A 17,695-nucleotide genomic window follows, 5' to 3' on the forward strand; every position below is an offset into this window, starting at 1 on the left:
ACAAGGGACTTCCCTGGCAGTCCAGTGGTTAAGACTTTGTCTTCCAATGCAGGGGGTGCAGGTTTGATCCCTGGTTAGGGAGCTAAGATCCCGCATGCCTCATGGCCAAAGAACCAAAACATAAAACAGAAGCAATATTGTAACAGATTCAATAAAGATGTTGAAAAAAAAAAAAAGACAAACAAGTGGTGATTTTCTCAGCTGGAATTCACACACACACACACACACACACACACACACACACACACACACACCAGTTCACCGGTCTCCTTAAAAATATAGTTCTTCATGGAGTCTTTCCTGAATAGTCATATAAAACTCTTTCTGCCACCATTCCTGGGTTCCTCACATAGTCAATTAGAGTGTTTATTGCTTCTCCTACAGCTGTCTCCTTTCAGTTCCTCAAATCTGCTGAGCTTACACTGGGACTTTTGCCTGAGACTGGGACACTCCTCCCACCTGTCTCCACAGAGCCAGCACCTGCTCTTCCTTGGATGTCTGCTTCAGGGAGGCCTCTCCTGCCCACCCTGCCTAAGGTAGGTCCTGCGTTCCCACCACCGCCTTATTCAGAACCTCAGCCCCTTGACGACTCTCTTCCCAACGCTTAGAACAACATGCTACTATTTTATTCACTTGTATGCTGACGTGGGGTTTGTTTGTGTTTGCATGTGTTTTCCTCATCTTTCTCCTTTATTAGAATGAAACCGAACAGGAATCTTGAGAGCAGGAAACCTGTTTGTTGCCGTTGTATCCCTAGTATCTCACATAGGCCTGATGTATAGCAAGTACTCTGTCTCTCTCTCTCTCTCTCTCTCTCTCTCTCTCTCTCTGTATATATATATATATATATATATATATATATATATATATATATATGTTTGTTGAGTGAACGAATAAAACAACCAGAGACTAGAACATAGCACCTGGGGGGTCTGATTTCACTCCAATCACAGATGACCTGGTGGGCCCCTTTTAAAACACTTGATTGGTATAAATGGGCAGAATGGGTAAAGTCCCCAAACCCTGGGTCCTTCTCCTTTTGATAGAATTCCACTGATCCCCAAATGATTCTTTTCCTATTCTTATGTAGCTTGCTTAGACCATAATGCTATAAAGACATTTTAATGTGATACCACCAGTCCCTGAATTTCTCTCATGCCTCTGTCTGGCTTGGCCTCAGCTTTAAAGTCATGTTAATGACAGAGGCCTCCACCTGTCTTTCAAAGGGCTCGGCATCCAGCTGGGGAATGAGGCAGGTGAGATACCCTACTGTGGAGGAGAGGGGTACCCAGCAGGCTCTGGAAGAACCTAAAAAACAGAGTCTTGTCCTGAGGAAGAGCAGGGGTGACAGGGGAGGGGAAACACGACTCTACTGCGTATCCTCTGTGTATCTGGGTTCTCCCATATTATCTCGTTTAATCCTCACCATGGTCCTGTGATGTGGATGTTTTCACCACCATTTTATAGTTGAGAGTTATAGTGGAAAAATATGGGCTTTTATGTCAGATTAGCCTGGATTCACATTTCCCCCTTCCCAAATTAGCTGCTGTAGGGCCCTGGGGCAAGCTACTTAACTTCTCTGGGCTCAGTTTCTTTATTTCTATTATGAGGCTAGTAACAACTACAGTTGCTATGAATATCTAATGATGAAGATACATGACACATTCGTTGAAGTGATTTTGTGCTCAGCACATACTAGATACTCAATACATCATAACCTTTTTTATTAAGAGATTTGCCCAAGAGTCACATAATAAGTGGCCTGGAACTTGATGACCTCTTGCTTTGTAGGATCCTAAGGATATTTTCTCTAAGGCCATTTGGTTTGTCTCATTTCCCAGGTCACGAGCTCTTCCAGGACAGGATGGTATCACCTCTTTACCTCTTTTTTGGTTTAGTGGCCTATATATGCAGTGGTTATAACTCACACTCCAGTCTCCTGCAGTAAGATAGCATGGATTATGCTGATAATTAGGTTTTCTACTCAGTGGTATGTGTGAATATTAATAGACTAGGCAAATGATCCTCTGAAATAAGTGAGCACCCAGGTCCCCCTGTCCCCCTTATCCTCCACCTCAAAGAACAACTCCCTCTGTACACACATCTAACCAAGGAGAACATAAAGCAGTTTCAGTGATGTGACTCATTCGTGTTTTATGCACAAACATCGTGAAAGAAAATAAAACTTATCAGAGTCACACCAGGAAGGATGAAGGACATTTTAACTTTGATTAATAAATTTTTAGTCAGCAACCTGGAAACAGTTGAGGTTTTTATATACAGTATTGTATATCTATGTACCTATCTTCTGATTCATGAAGTGATTCACTCCCCCTCCCATCCCTATGCTCAATCACTAAGAACTGCCCATTCCTGTTATGATTTTCTGTTCAAGCCACGCTTTTGCTTTCCATCCCTGCTCAGGCCCTCTGCATCCTTCTCTCTCTACGAAATTGTCCCTGCAGTGGTCTCCCTGACGACAGTCTTGTCTTCTAGAATCTAGGCTCCACACTGGCACCAGACAGGCGGCTCCAAAATGCCACTGACCATGTCCCACTCTGCCCCCTTAACCTTCAATATCTTCCCTTGTCTCCCCTCTGCCATACAGCACTTTAGCTTAGAACACAAGTCTCAACAACCTGACAAGAAGGAACATCGAGGGGCTTCCCTGGTGGCGCAGTGGTTAAGAATCCACCTGCTAATGCAGGGGACACGGGTTAGAGCCCTGGTCTGGAAAGATCCCACATGCCGCGGAGCAACTAAGTCCGTGTGCCACAACTACTGAGCCTGTGCTCTAGAGCTTGCGAGCCATAACTACTGAAGCCCACGTGCCTAGAGCCCATGCTCAGCAACAAGAGAAGCCACTGCAATGAGAAGCCCGCGCACCGCTTGCTGCAACTAGAGAAAACCCGCGCAAAGCAACGAAGACCCAGTGCAACCAAAAATAAATAGTTTTTTTTTTAAAAATTAAGAAATGCTTTAAAAAAAAAAAAAAGGAAGGTCAATTATGTCTTTAGCACTTTTTGAGTCTTAAGACCAGCTGCCCAATGCTTACTTTTAAACGTGTTTCAAGACCCTTAAGTGCCTTAGGAAGTAGATGAATTATAGAAATCCTAAATAAATAAACAAGCCTTGGACCCTCATAAAATGTGTTGTTGCCCAATCATAAATAAATCTTGCTCTCTAAGGGGGCAGTGTTGTCAGGCAAAAGTCACATAAAATAAACGGAATAGGGCTTGCCTGGTGGCGCAGTGGTTGACAGTCCGCCTGCCGATGCAAGGGACACGGGTTCGTGCCCCGGTCCGGGAAGATCCCACATGCCGCGGAGCGGCTGGGCCCGTGAGCCATGGCCGCTGAGCCTGCACGTCGGGAGCCTGTCCTCCGCAACGGGAGAGGCCACAACAGTGAGAGGCCCGCGTACCACAAAAAAAATAAATAAATTAAAATAAAATAAAAAAATAAACGGAATAAGGTAAAAATGGAGTGTCTGCTTTCTGAAAGGGAGAAACAGTGACCCACACCAGGCAGTAAAGGCAGCCGGGTCATAGTTTCTTTCCTCCAATCCCACCTCCTAACTTTCCACACCCTCACCCCGCCCTTGCTGATTACAGCCCCAGCTGCAGCAACAAAACCATGTTCCCAGAGGCTTCTCCTGGCTGGCCTGAGCTGCTGTCCTCTGCAGTTACCTTGCGTGTGGTAAGTATTTTTGCAATAATTTCAGTGCTGCAAACCTCTCGTCTTTCTCTTTCGTCCTCTTTCAAAAGAAAAAAAAATTATTCTAAAAGTAACGAATTCCGGAGCCAGTAAAACGTTACCACGTAACTAACACAAGGCAGAATTGAATAATAGGTATTAATCACTTGTTTCAGTGAATTTTTGTTAAAACCCACGTCTGCAACATGTAATTGTCTTTTAAATTAAATTTGACAGTGGTGATTCATAAGAGCCTGTGTATATCATGACAGTTTCTTAAAAATGAAGGTACATTTTTTAAGAGAAAAAAATGTTCTTAGACATCGAAAGAAGAAATTATCGTATCATCATTAAGACTGGTGTCTTAATATTCTGTTTAAGCAGAATATTCTAAAATTCCTTCTAGAAACTTGTTTCGTTTGTAGCTGGTTTCAAGATTTGCTGTTGGAATTACTTTTGCTAGTGTGGGGCAGGGGGACACGACGTCTGCTTCAGTCATTTTGAGGTTTATTATTATTTTATTGTCCGAAGTTAATTCTAAATGTCTCTGTTTTTATATAACAAAAACAATTTTTTGAGATCATCACAATCTGGCCACTTGTTGCCTGTCCTGATTTGTATTGTTGTTATTATGGGCACTATTACCAAGGCAGATCTCAGTATTTTCACTGTTGAGGGAATGATTAGCTTTTCTCACTTGTATGATTTAAAGAAAGGAGAAAAAGAAGGTTTTTTTCTCCCTCTTACTTCCAGGTCCCTAAGGCAAACACATTTCTTAAAGATGGTGGATAAAGGGCATGTGCAGTTTGGGAGGTGTTATTTCTGACATCTAGATAGATGTACAGTCTAGAGATTGTTTTTGCGGTATGCGGGCCTCTCACTGTTGTGGCCTCTCCCGTTGCGGAGCACAGACTCCAGACACGCAGGCTCAGTGGTCATGGCTCACGGGCCCAGCTGTTCCGCAGCATGTGGGATCTTCCCGGACCGGGGCACGAGCCCGTGTCCCCTGCATCGGCAGGCGGACTCTCAACCACTGCGCCACCAGGGAAGCCCCAGTTTAGAGGTTTTGAAATTGTGTGTATGGGACATAACAGTTTCTGTATTCATACACTTGTTCATTCATTTTTTTTTAAAACATTCATTATTGAACCTTTACTCTGCTCCAGGCACTGTGTTAGGATAAAAAGATGAGTGGCTAGGACCCGTTGTGCTCAGACTCCAATAGAGGTGTGGGACCTGAAAACAACTGACCTTAAAATATAACCAGGACCAGATAGGCATCTTGAGAGGCCTTAAATACACTGAAAATGTGTGGTGTGCTACCCATCCACACCCCTCCATATGTAAAGAAGTCTGATGTGATTGTGATTATTTCCCTCAAAGTTTTCACTATTTTATTTCATTTTATTGCCCCAACTTTATTGGTGCCTTAAGGATGTGCTTAGTTTACCTCTTGCAAAGCAATCAACCCTAAGAACAACCCCAATGCACTTGAATGCATTAGCAAAATGCAGAGGAATCCAGGAGGACTGAGCAAGCACCATTGGTTAGCCATCAGTTTTATTGAGAAATTAGCACTTAATACTACTTTCAAACTCATTTGGGTTTTATGAGGATGGGCGGGGGAGGGGGGATGAAAATGGAGATAAATGTGTGTGCTTTTAATGGCTGCCCCTGTTAGCGCATAGATCATGCTCCGGAAAAATACATCTGGAGGCTTTTGGGAGAAAAACATATTTTATAATTAAGTGTTTGTATAGGCTGCTGCTTTTTTCCTGAATTAAATTTAAGCATTTCATGGCCACCAGGTAATTGTATTTTTACTGAAGTTTTGAGATCCATTTATACTGACTAGAGCACTCACAAATGGTTTTGTTATCTTCTTAGAAAGTATTGGATGGGACTAGCTCAAGTTACGGATTACAGACACCACCCAAATTCACCATTTTGTAACTTCTGACCTTTGATTTTATGGCAAATGGCCAGCACTCTCTTAACCCTCTTTACTTCCATCACCAGTACAAGTTGTTGGCATTGGGTGGGATGGGGGGCTCTTCCCCCCCATCCCTCGCAAATAGTACAAAATCTAAAATTATTTAACAAAGTTGACTGTTTACCAAAAAAGTTTTCTAAAAAAATCAACTAAGTCCCTTTAAGATGTTTGTGCTGAAGTGGATGCAGCTATTAGCTATCTTTTACCAGGTAAATGATCTTCAACCCACATGATTCAAAGGACAGATGATTCCAATTCAAAACTTGAGTTGCAGCAAGATTTAAAATACAGTCCGGTACATCATAGGTCTACTAGGTTTTGGTTTTGGTTTTGGTTTTTGGTGGGGTTTTTTTGCGGTACGTGGGCCTCTCACTGTTGTGGCCTCTCCCGTTGCGGAGCACAGGCTCCGGACGCGCAGGCTCAGCGGCCATAGCTCACGGGCCCAGCTGTACCGCGGCATGTGGGATCTTCCCAGACCGGGACACGAGCCCGTGTCCCCTGCATCGGCAGGCGGACTCTCAACCACTGCGCCACCAGGGAATCCCTCTTCTAGTTTTTTTAACCAAGATATTAAATCTGAGACAGTTGCAGGATTGCTATACTGCTATGACCAGATACTAGATATGCCAGGCATGGGTAGAGCCAAGCCCTCTGCAAGTCCAGGAGCTGGTGATACCCTATTCTCTTTTTGGGATTCCCCCCTGCTGAGCTCCTATTGAAGACAAAGTGTTCTAAGAAAGATGTGAAGAGAGAAACAGAATAAAGGCAAGATATGAGTCTGGGGAGATAAATAATTGCCTAAGTGAGGAATATGATTTTGGTTGAGAGTTTTCATAGCTGCATATGAATTGAGACTTCAGAGGTAACTCCAAGATTCATTCACTCAACCAATAATATTTCAACCTTTAATTCTGCAAACAGAAATAAACCATGGGATGAGCTGGAAGAACTCAGATTAAACTCTTTCTTGGAAAGACTCTTTCTGCTCCTTTATACCAACTCAAGAGTCATGGTAGAGGTGTTAACTAATTAGATAATAATTCTGAGCTAGAACACAATGATTAGATCCCACTTCTAAAAGAGATAAATGCTTGCTCCCCATTTATAACAGAAAGGGAAGCAGCCTTCTCTTCACTGTAGGATAAATGATTTTATTGCCACATTTGGGTATGTTCATTAAAAGGTGTTCCTGCACACAAAAAAATTTTTGTTAGATTAAATGGAAGGATATAATCACAGATGTCAATAGTGGTTAACTTTGTATGCTGGGTTTAATAGAAATTTTTTCTTTTGACACTTTTGTGATTTTTAGACATGTCTTCATTGATCATATTAGTTGAGCTAAGTTTTTAAGATTATACACATTTGGGGTGAAAATTAAGTGGGAGGGGAAATTTGAAATTAGAGGGGAAATGTGTGTTTTATTTTTGTGTAAAAGACTTAAGCTCCATGGGCTTCCCTGGTGGCACAGTGGTTAGGAGGTCCACCTGCCAACATAGGGGACACGGATTCGAGCCCTGGTCTGGGAAGATCCCACATGCCGCGGTGCAGCTGGGCCCGTGAGCCATGGCCACTGAGCCTGCGCGTCCGGAGCCTGTGCTCCGCAATGGGAGAAGCCACCACAATGACAAGCCCGCGCGCCACAACAGAGTAGACCCTGCTCGCCGCAACTAGAGAAAGTCCACGCACAGCAACAAAGACCCAATGCAGCCAAAAATAAATAATAAATAAATAAATAAATTTATTAAAAAGAAGAAAAAAGGCTTAAGCTCCACCACTTCAGTACTCAAATCATCATTTTGGATAGACTTCCTTTAATAATTATAAAAATTTAATTCTCAACCCTCCCTGCACCTTGGAATCACCTGGGAATCATTAAAAATATCAGTTCCAAGGCCAGACCAATGGGCCAGAATCAGAATGGAGCCAAGTGGTTGGTATTTTTAACAGGTCAACTCATTACATAATCTAAGTTTCCATATTATAATTTTTCTGTCTTCACAGCATTGACCAGGAAGTTACATTACTTAGAATTAGACTCCACGGGCATTTTACTGCTTTCTTCTATTGTCAGAATGGGTGGGTTTTGGTAACATCTGATATGAAAGTTTTCCAGCTCTAGGGCATAGAACTTGGGACTTTGATCAGTCATACAGTCAGATGTCATTCACTGGTGTGTGCGCAAGATGTACTGCTTAACAAAACACCAGCAGCTTGTTTTAAATGGATACTTAAATACTGGGGTTAGCCTGTGTCAGCCAAGTCTCCTTCCTAAGCTTCCCCACTGGTCACTTGCTAAAGCGGTTTTAGAATGGGTTTCTGAGAAAAACACAGACTTTTCTGCAGCCATGCCTTTGGCTTATCTCCGTGTTGAATTAGAATAGCCGTTAGCTCACCTCCATGCTACACTAGGATGGCCTTTTATTCAGGTACATGTCCTGGTTGCATCTTTTAATTTTTATAACAGTGCATTTGCCTTATACACCTTTCCTTCTGTGTACCTGTTGCTATGTATAATAAGCAACCCTAGTTGGGAATCTGAACTCAGTTTCTTGCCAGAGGCTTCTAATTAAGCCTCACTTCTGCCCAAATCTTATCAAGCCCCAGCTGGTGAAAATACTATTCATGGAAGTTTATAAAAGAATATGCATCCATGTGTTTCACTGAACAATCTAAAAAATCTGATTTTTAATCTTGAATCATCCCAGATTATCAGAGGGGTAAATACTTAGATGGGATCATTTTAGCTTCTCGGTGATTGCTTTCAGTGATTCTACCCTAGCATTGTGCTGTAACCCTATATTAGGGTGTAGGTTTGGGAAAGTCATTGTTCTATTTATTTTATAGATACTGATAAAGGCTTTAGCCACTGCCTGTCACAAATAATCTCCTTTTTCAGGAGCTTGATGAGAAATTTCTCTAGGTCTCAATCTGTTTTCATTTTATGGACATGATCAATCTCCTAAATGTTTATTTCCCTCTTTGCTTTGCCTGGTAGTGATCTCAGAGGCACAGCAGTCAGCGCTCCTGAAGAGAGATCTTAGTTCCCTGCCCAGGAATTGAACCTGGGTAGCCTGGATGGAAACCAGGAATCCTAACTGCTAGACCACCAGGGGCTAGAGGCTAGAAGCAAGGTGGCCCTAGCTCTTTCCCCTGTTTGAAAGCAAGAATGTTTCAAGGAGGCAAAAACTGTAAAAAACAGGTACGAAGTTTATTATTAGAGACACAGCATAACATGTGGCAGAGCACACAGAGAAACAGTTTACTTATTTAAGTCAGAAGCAAGGCAGAAATACATAGCCAGAGAGAAAGGGTATGGGCATCCTCTCTAAAGAGGAGGAGGCAGTAAGTCAGAAGCTACAGAAATACACACCCAGAGAAGAGTGCAGGCGTCCTGAATGAGAAAAGCAGTGAAGAGGTGATTTAAATCCCTTCTATAGGACAGTCCTTCCTGGTCTTTGTTTACATTTGGCCAATTATCTTGCTTCTTCCTTCACACCTGACTGGTCCTAGGATGCTCCCCAACATGCATGTGCAAATTTTTGTTAAGATGGATCCCACTGCAGAGGCCTGTGGGTGCATGTCCACACTTTTTATCGGGTGGTGCCACCTACCTTTTTGACCCCCAAGGAGCCTTCCTGCTCATGTGCAGAAAGGGAAGTTTTCCTGACCTCAGGAGTGGTCATCTTATCTCTTTGCTTCTCAGCAGAGCTCAGCTTCTGCCACTAGCTTTGTCCTTAGAGTGTCTGGGGGAGAACAAAGCTTCAATCTCACTCCGCGTGACAGACACCAGCTGTCCAGCCCAGGGGCCCATCTGTCTCCTACCGCAGTAGGAATCTCAGAGTCTAATTTGCAGCCCATGTTGAACACTGTACAGGAAACTTAGAGCAAGCACCAAATTTACTCCAGGTTTTATTTTCCCTGATTTCTTCATTTTTGTATCTTGTTATGTATGTAAGCTTGTAAACTGCTCAAATCTTTTAAAAAAACAAGACAAGAGTATGAATCAGAATTTCTCAGCCTTGATACGATGGGGCCAAATAGTTCCTTGTTGGTGGGAATGGGGGGCATGGGGGAGGAGTAGGGAGGGGAGGCATCCTTGGCCTCTACCTACTAGATGCCAATAGCAGTTGTCCCCCCACCTCAAGCTGTGACAACCAAAATGTCACCAGACATTACCAAATGTCCCCTGAGGGCAAAATCACCCCCGATTGAAACCCACTGGTTTAAATGAATAAATAATCTGATATTGAACATGTAGGGGAGGAAAAGTTTTCCTCGACCCTCTTAGGATCCCTGGCTGGGTCTGAAAATTAAACTAGGACAGTTTGACAGAAGAAATGCCTACAAATTTTATTAAATTTTTACATATATACATGGGGACTTTCGTAAGAGAATTAAAGACCCAAAGAAGTGACCGGAGGGGAAACTTTCATACTTTTAGACAAAGAAACAGTAAACTTGTGAAGAATTGACAAGACAAAGGGGTTTGCTCTAGGGGTACTAAATGGTGAAAAAGTAACAAGGTTTGTTTACTCTTTTTTTTTTTTTAATTAATTCTTTCTTTATTTATTTTTGGCTGCGTCGGGTCTTAGTTTCAGCAAGCGGGAACTTCATTGAGGCACACAGGATCTTTCGTTGTGGTATGTGGGCTTCTCTCTAGTTGTGGCATGCAGGTTCCAGGGTGTGTGGGCTCAGTAGTTGTGGCGCTCAGGCTTAGTTGCCCCATGGCATGTGGGATCCTAGTTCCCTGACCAGGGATGGAACCTGCGTCCCCTGCATTGTAAGGCAGATTCTTTACCACTGGACCACCAGGAAGGTCCCAAGGTTTGTTTATTCTTGGCCCTAAATTCCATCTCTGGTGTTAAGGGTGTCTGCCTTCCTTCTGGTACAGGGAGGGTACCTTTCACAGGAGAGACTTATCTCCTGCTTTCAGGGAAGACAGGTGAAGGGAGAGACCTTTCTGCTTTTGCCATTTTCTCAAACTCCTTCAGCTTAAGATATTCAATATGCCAAGATGCCACATTTTAGGGTAGCTGGTCCTGAACCCCATCAAGCACTTAGTAGTCTCTAGGCTTTGTGGAGGCCACTGTCTTTGGGAAAAACGATCATTGAAGCCCAGTGACCACCCTCAGAAAAAAAAAAAAAAAAAAAGGAAAGAAAACTTAAGTTCTCAGAATGCACATAATTACAGATATCTCATATCCGAAGTTACTATAACTTTCTGTAGCTTTCTTAATGACTGTGGGAAGGAGGAAGTGAAGATACTATCATTGTCATTTACAGAAAAGGCACGGAGATAGCCAAGTATTGGTGCTATGGTTAGAGCCCAGTATCCTGACCCAAGTCCAGTGGGCTCTTCACCACACCACCAAAGTGTTAAGCAAGTTCAAAGGAGGGAGAGAGGCAAAGCCAACTTGGAGGATTTGGAATGGCTTCATGGAAGAGGTAGCATTTGAGATGAGATGTTGACAGGTCAATGGGGAAAGTGGAGGCAAGAATTCACAACAGGAACAGTATAGATGGCAAGTTTGCAGAGCAGTGAGGAATCTGACTGGATGTGGGAAGGACATGGTCAGGGAAGGACTGGGAAAACAGGGTCGATCAAGTTGTGAAGAGCTTCTGAGGGCAGGCTTACAGGGTTCTGGTGTGCAAGGCAGTCTTTCCCTAGAACCGTGTGTGCCCGACACCCCTTAACAAATTATAAGATCAAAGTAGAGAAGAAGCTTAATGAATTAGGTCCCCAGAGAGATTAGTGATGGTAGAATGACAATGGGAGCACATGTATCATGTTCTTCTTATCCCCTACCCTCTCCCCAAATTACACACTTTGGTGAACCAAGTCCCCTTCACTTTCTTGATGAAAGGAGGGTGACTGGACTCTCCTGGTGTCCGAAAAATTCCCAGTCTTGCACTATCAAAAATACAAGAGGGGCTTCCCTGGTGGCGCAGTGGTTGGGAATCCGCCTGCCGATGCAGGGGACGTGGGTTCGTGCCCCGGTCCGGGAAGATCCCACATGCCGCGGAGAGGCTGGGTCCGTGAGCCATGGCCGCTGAGCCTGCGCGACCGGAGCCTGTGCTCCGCAACGGGAGAGGCCACAACAGTGAGAGGCCCGTGTACCGCAAAAAAAAAAAAAAAAAAAATACAAGAGGGCTCCTAATTTAAGCATTATCAGGCATGAGCACCATTTTAACCATTAGGGAAAATGGTTTTGAGTGGCATTTTTTAAATAAAAGTAATTTAGTTTCCATTAGAAAATGCCCTACCTTCAATTATGCATAATCTTTTAAAATTTCCTTATAACTGAGAGTTTTCATTGTTTCGATGAAAATTTCAGAAATGACATAATCGGTGGTACATTAGGCAGAATGCTATTGGCATACAGACAATACCGAATTCTGTATGAGATCCAGATAATTGGCTCCAGGTGCAGACTCAGACCCAGGGACTAAAAGGCAGGCCTGCTGTAGAGTGTCTGGGTGCTGGAGAAGATCAAGAAAGGAGATTCCTTGATAGGTGCAGGATCTGAATGTTTCTGGGGGACAAGGCTGCAGGGGGATGGAAGCCAGATACAGATGAGTGACTAATCTTCTTTCTTTACTCCCAGTCTATAGAAAAGAAGGGACCATTTCCTCAGCTGTGGCCTACATGGGGGCTTTCCTAGGTGGGGCAGGAAGCCCTCCTCCCACCCCCCAGTTAGTGACCAGAGGCTTTTTGTTTATAGAAATGATTTAGTTTAAATTAGGAAATGCCATACCTTCAACTCTACGAAATCATCTTTTAATTTCCTGATTACTGAAAGTTTGTATTGTTCTGGCTAAAATTTCAGAAATGACATTGTAGGGGAAGAAAAATAATTTTCCCTCTACCCTTCTATGTCCTCGGCCCCTGTAACAAAAGATAAAGAAGAGAAAATTCAAGATTAAAAATCAGAAGTTTATTAACACGTGTATCTCATATACATGGGAGGTACCCAGGGAAAACTGTAACTTTCACAGGTGTCTTAGAATTCAGGCTTAGGGACTTCCCTTGGTGGTCCAGTGCATAGGACTCCAAGCTCCCAATGCAGGGGGCCCAGGTTAGATCCCTGGTTGGGGAACTAGATCCCATATGCCACAACTAGGACCAGGTGCAGCCAAAATAAATAAATAAACAAGAATTCAGGCTTAAATACCATCTTCAGATAAAGGCGAAAGAGAGAAGGTGGGGATAAGCCATTTATGGGGAGGTGGCCGGGTAAACAAGGGTAAGGTTTGTTATGCAGACAGTAACTCCACTGAAGAGTTTCTTGTGATTTAGAGTCATCCTTCTTTTCTTGGTAGGAGAGGGAGACACCCTTACAAATGGACATTTCCTTTATAAGTATAAATTTCCCTTAAAGGGTGACTTCTAATCTGTTTTCCAGTCTTCTCCTGTGTCTGCTGTTTCTCAAAATAATCAGCTCAAAATAACCGTTATCCTAACGAGGCATATTTGTGGATGGCATTTTCTGGTTTACAACATAACTGGTCTAGTGTGACACAGAGGCTGCAGAATTCTGCTTGAGACACACAGGAGCTGGAGGAAAGGAGTGGGTCATTCCCTGCTCCAGATGCAGACTCAGACCTGGGACTAGAAGACAGGCCTGCTGTGGCATGTAGATGCTGCAGAAGCTCAAAATGATCAAAAGCAAACCTTTCTCAGTTGACTTTATTTTACTTTCTTGTTCCAGAAGTGGGTTGCATATAACCCATGGAATTATCTGGTAGGAAGCTGAAAGCCAGAAGGAGGTGGACAGAGAAAGGAGGGGATGGAAATCGAGGGAATGAAGAGCCCTGGGAAGCCCAAGTGAGTGATAGGCAGTGGTCTCGCCCGATGCCATCAGGATAGCTCAGACTGGCTGAGAGAAATAGAGCCCACGCAGGAGCCGGGCTAGTCAATGAAACTCCTTCCACAAGACAGAAGCCTTGGTAGAATGGAAGAGCTCTGACTTTGGCTTTAGCTCTCCTGGCTTTGAACCAGCCTGAGTTGTTTAAGTTCTCCTGGTATCAGATTTCAAAATAGAAGGCGAGATGGTTATAAGGCTAGAATCCAACAGCTTTAAGATTGCCAAACATGGAAACTGGCAATAGCAACTGCTCAAGAAATTTCAGTTTTCCTTCCTCTATTCATGAATAAACAATTGTGTTTTCCCAAAGGAAATGCTCTTAAAAGAATTTAGATAGAAATCAAATAAATCACTGCCGCCATTAGTATGCTTTGGGACCCTATGGGGGAGGGGATGGAGAGAAGAGCAACCTTGGAAAGCCCGCTGTTTTCACCTCCTCCCCCTCTTCCCATTCCTGGAAACGCAGGGAGCAGTAACTGCCCCACATTGGTATTACCTCATACCAAAATCATTCCCCCAATGCTCCAGATAAAATACAGGATGCCCAGTTAAATTTGAATTTCAAATAAAGAATGAATAACTTTTTAGTATATCTCAAATAATGCTTGGGACATAATTATTCAAATTTAACTGAATATCCTGTATTTTTTTCCCTAAATGCAGCAACTCTATTTAATCATTTAACCATAATTTCTGTTTTTCTGAATTTTAAACCTAGGTGCCTGCTTCCCAGATCCTTTAGCAATCTTTAAGTAAAAAATAGTGGCATTAGCAGGTATTGGCTAGGATGTGGAGCAACTGGAACTCTCATACATTACTTATGGGAGTGTAAATTGGTACCACCACTTTGGAATACTGTTTGGCACTATCTATGAACCCTAGGACCCAGCAATTCCACTCCTAGATATCGACACAACAGAGATACATACATAGTTCACCTAAAGTTATGTACAAGAATGTTATAGCAGCACTGTGCTATTGATAATAGTCCAGACTGGAAATAATACAATGGTAGCACAGATAAATAAGTTGTGTTACATCTATACAATGGAATATTATACAGCAATGAGAATGAATGAATTCTTGCAGCACACAACACGGTTGAATCTCACAATCATAATTCTGAGCAAAAGACGCAAGGAATAAAGGAATAAATAATGTATATAATTCAATAAATATGTCTCAAACACAGGCAAAATGATCCTCTGGTGTTAGAAAAAAGGGTAGAGGTTGCCTCTGGGTGGAGGGTTAGACTCCCTTTGAGAGTAAGGAGGGCTTCTGGGGTTCTGTAAGTTTCTAGTTCTTGAATCAGGTTGTGGTTACAAGAATTGTTCACTTGGTGAAAATTCATCAATCATGTTTACAATTTCTATACTGTATATATAGTGCATTTCAATTAAAAGTTTATTTAAAGAAGAAAAGAAGAATAGAACTGGGGAGATTAAACTGTCAACATAGGAACAATAAGTAGAAGGAAGAAAGAAGAGGCAAGTTTGGGGGCAGTGGGTTACCCGGCAGGACTTGCCACACGGAAGAGGCATTTCAGAGGCTTCCCTGGTGGCGCAGTGGTTGAGAACTTGCGTGCTAATGCAGGGGACACGGGTTCGAGCCCTAGTCTGGGAGGATCCCACATACCGCAGAGCAACTAGGCCCGTGAGCCACAACTACTGAGCCTGCACGTCTGGAGCCTGCGCTCCGCAAGAGGAGAGGCCCACGCACCGCGATGAAGACTGGCCCCTGCTCGCCACAACTAGAGAAAGCCCTCGCACAGAAACGAAGACCCGACACGGCAAAAATTAATTAATTAATTGATAAAAAAAAAAGAAGAGGCATTTCAGACAGGAAGTGAACAAATCTATGGGGGCACAGGATTCCTGTTCTGATCTCTGAGTTCCAGCACTTGCACTTTGAACATTTTTTTTAACTCAAAAGCGATGTGTAAGGTTTCATTCGTCACCAGGACAGCTCGTCGGGCCTGCTGCAGACACGACATCTGTATCTGCTAGGAAACTACACTAGACAGCCTTCAGAATCCCTCCCAATGCTCTTGTTTCATGATGCTGTTAATGTTCTCTAAACCACAGTTTCTCACCTCAGCCCAGTTCACATTTGGTGATGGAAAATTCTTCCCTAAAAAAAAAACCCTGTGCTTTTCAGGATATTTAGAAATATCCTTGGCCTCTACCCACTAGGTAGTCCTCACCTATAGTTGTAACAGCCCAAAATGTCTCCAGATATTGCCAAATGTCCCCTGGGAGTTGCAGTAATCTCTGGTTGAGAACCAGTTCTCTACACATGTATTGTGAACCCTTGGGCAAGCTTTTATTGACTGGTTTCAAGATATTAAAAATACATAACACACATACATACATACGTACGGACATAAAAAGAAAGAGGTTAGTCACAAACTGTCTAGCTTCTGGTAGTCCCAAAAATTTGTATGAGAAGGGACGTTCTAGGAGAATGCTTACCTTTTATTCCTGAACAAGGCTTGCTCATTTCTGCTGGCCAAGATTTATAGTCCCTGATTGGTAGAGTTCAATGGAAAGAAGAATAAAGGCTTTGGAGCTCAGTAGAACTGAATTCAAATCCCAGCCCTGCCACTTTGTCACTCTGAACATGTGGCTATTTTCTGTTTCTTTCCCTTTCTTCTGTAGCCTTGTGGGAGAACTACCCACATCTTACAATTCCTAGGGGTGTAAAGGAGGTATGGGGTGGGAGGAGTATTGTGTTTCCCTCCAGAGCCAAGTACTACTCTCTTATTTAACTAACATTCATGAAGTACTTACCCTCTGCCAAGAATCACTCGAAGGACTTTTCAAATATTAACTCATTTACTCCTCATGACAACTTTGTAAGTTGGATACTGTTAACATCCCATTTCACAAATGAGGAAACTGAGGCACAGAGAGGTGAAGTAACTCGCCCAAGGCCATGTGACTAGTCAGTGGGAGAGCTGGAGCCTAAGGCCAGAGTCCATGACCTAACCACTCGATCGTGCTGCTCGGTCCACTTTCTCATCTTCTGGTTCCTACAACATCTCCTGTGAGGTGCTTGCCATATCTTTTCCCTGGAGAGACTAAGAAGAGGATGTGGGACCAACACTAAGTCTTTGAGATAAGCCTCATTTTCTCATCTACAAAGAGGTTGGCCTGGCGATCATGATCTTTCCTTGGCCTTGGCACTTGACCACTTTGCCTCAGTTTTCTTGTCTGCATTAAAAAGGGTCTTATCACCCTTAATTCCCTGAGTGCGCTGGCCTGCTGTGAATATTAAATAGAGACCAAGGTTAAGTAGAGATCAAACATGAAAAGCATAGCACTCTATACGAGTGTAAGCCATTGTGATACTGGCAACACATCACGTGCAGATTTTTTCCATCAGCTTTCACTGGCACCTGTCTCCCAGGTATACAGTGATTTGCAGATTTCAAAATGTCTTCACATACGTGATCTTATTTGAGCCTCCCCAATACTAGCAGTGACTACAATTCAAGCCTTCTGATTCCTAACGCATTGTCGTTAGCCTTGGGGTACTGGGCTCTCAGGCGCTTTTCCGTACCATTAAATCAGGCATAGACCCTGCTACTTGGCAACATTTAGTTTAAAACAGACACAGTGGTGCATATGTCAGGTCATTGACACACAGGAAACACGGTGTTTAATAGACATAGTTTGATCACATTAATACGACAACTCAAAGAAGAAAGTCACATTATACTCATTTTAAAGATGTTAAAACTGAGGCTCAGAGAAGTTAATTTGTCTAAGGACACACAGAGGGTGGAAAATGTCTGCTGCAGGTGTGGGAAGGAGACCTTGAGGTACAGCCGTGCATTTCTATCCCTACACTCCGACCCTGCTTCTTGCTCCCGGAAGCTAATGTCTTTACTGTTCTTCATGCGTTCCACCCTCTTTCTTTCCCCTGTGCATTTCCTCACATTATTTCCCCTGCCTCAAATGTCTACTATCTATGCCTAGACAAGAATCCCATGCCCTCCAATCAGCCTTCTCCAACTTCACCAGAACGAATGATAATTCTACTTCTGTTACTTTGGAAAAAAACAAAAAACACAAAACTTGTTCCCAGATCACATGTTTGGACTTCTCCAGCTCAGGGCCCTGAGTCAGATGCTTCTTTT

General features: G+C 43.1%; 1 protein-coding gene across 1 annotated transcript in view; it reads left to right on the forward strand.

Moving 5' to 3' along the window:
• The first annotated feature begins 436 nt into the window (after positions 1–436).
• Positions 437–17,695, forward strand: part of LOC114903091 (placenta-specific gene 8 protein-like) — a 29,617-nt gene continuing 12,358 nt past the window's right edge. Inside the window, exons 1-2 of the mRNA XM_029235894.1 lie at positions 437–536; positions 3,612–3,696. The gene's annotated coding sequence lies outside the window, so the exon portion shown is untranslated. The remainder of the gene's footprint in view (positions 537–3,611; positions 3,697–17,695) is intronic.

Source organism: Monodon monoceros, unplaced genomic scaffold, assembly GCF_005190385.1.
Source record: "Monodon monoceros isolate NGI ecotype Baffin Bay Population unplaced genomic scaffold, NGI_Narwhal_1 Super_Scaffold_20, whole genome shotgun sequence".
Classification (NCBI taxonomy): domain Eukaryota; kingdom Metazoa; phylum Chordata; class Mammalia; order Artiodactyla; family Monodontidae; genus Monodon; species Monodon monoceros.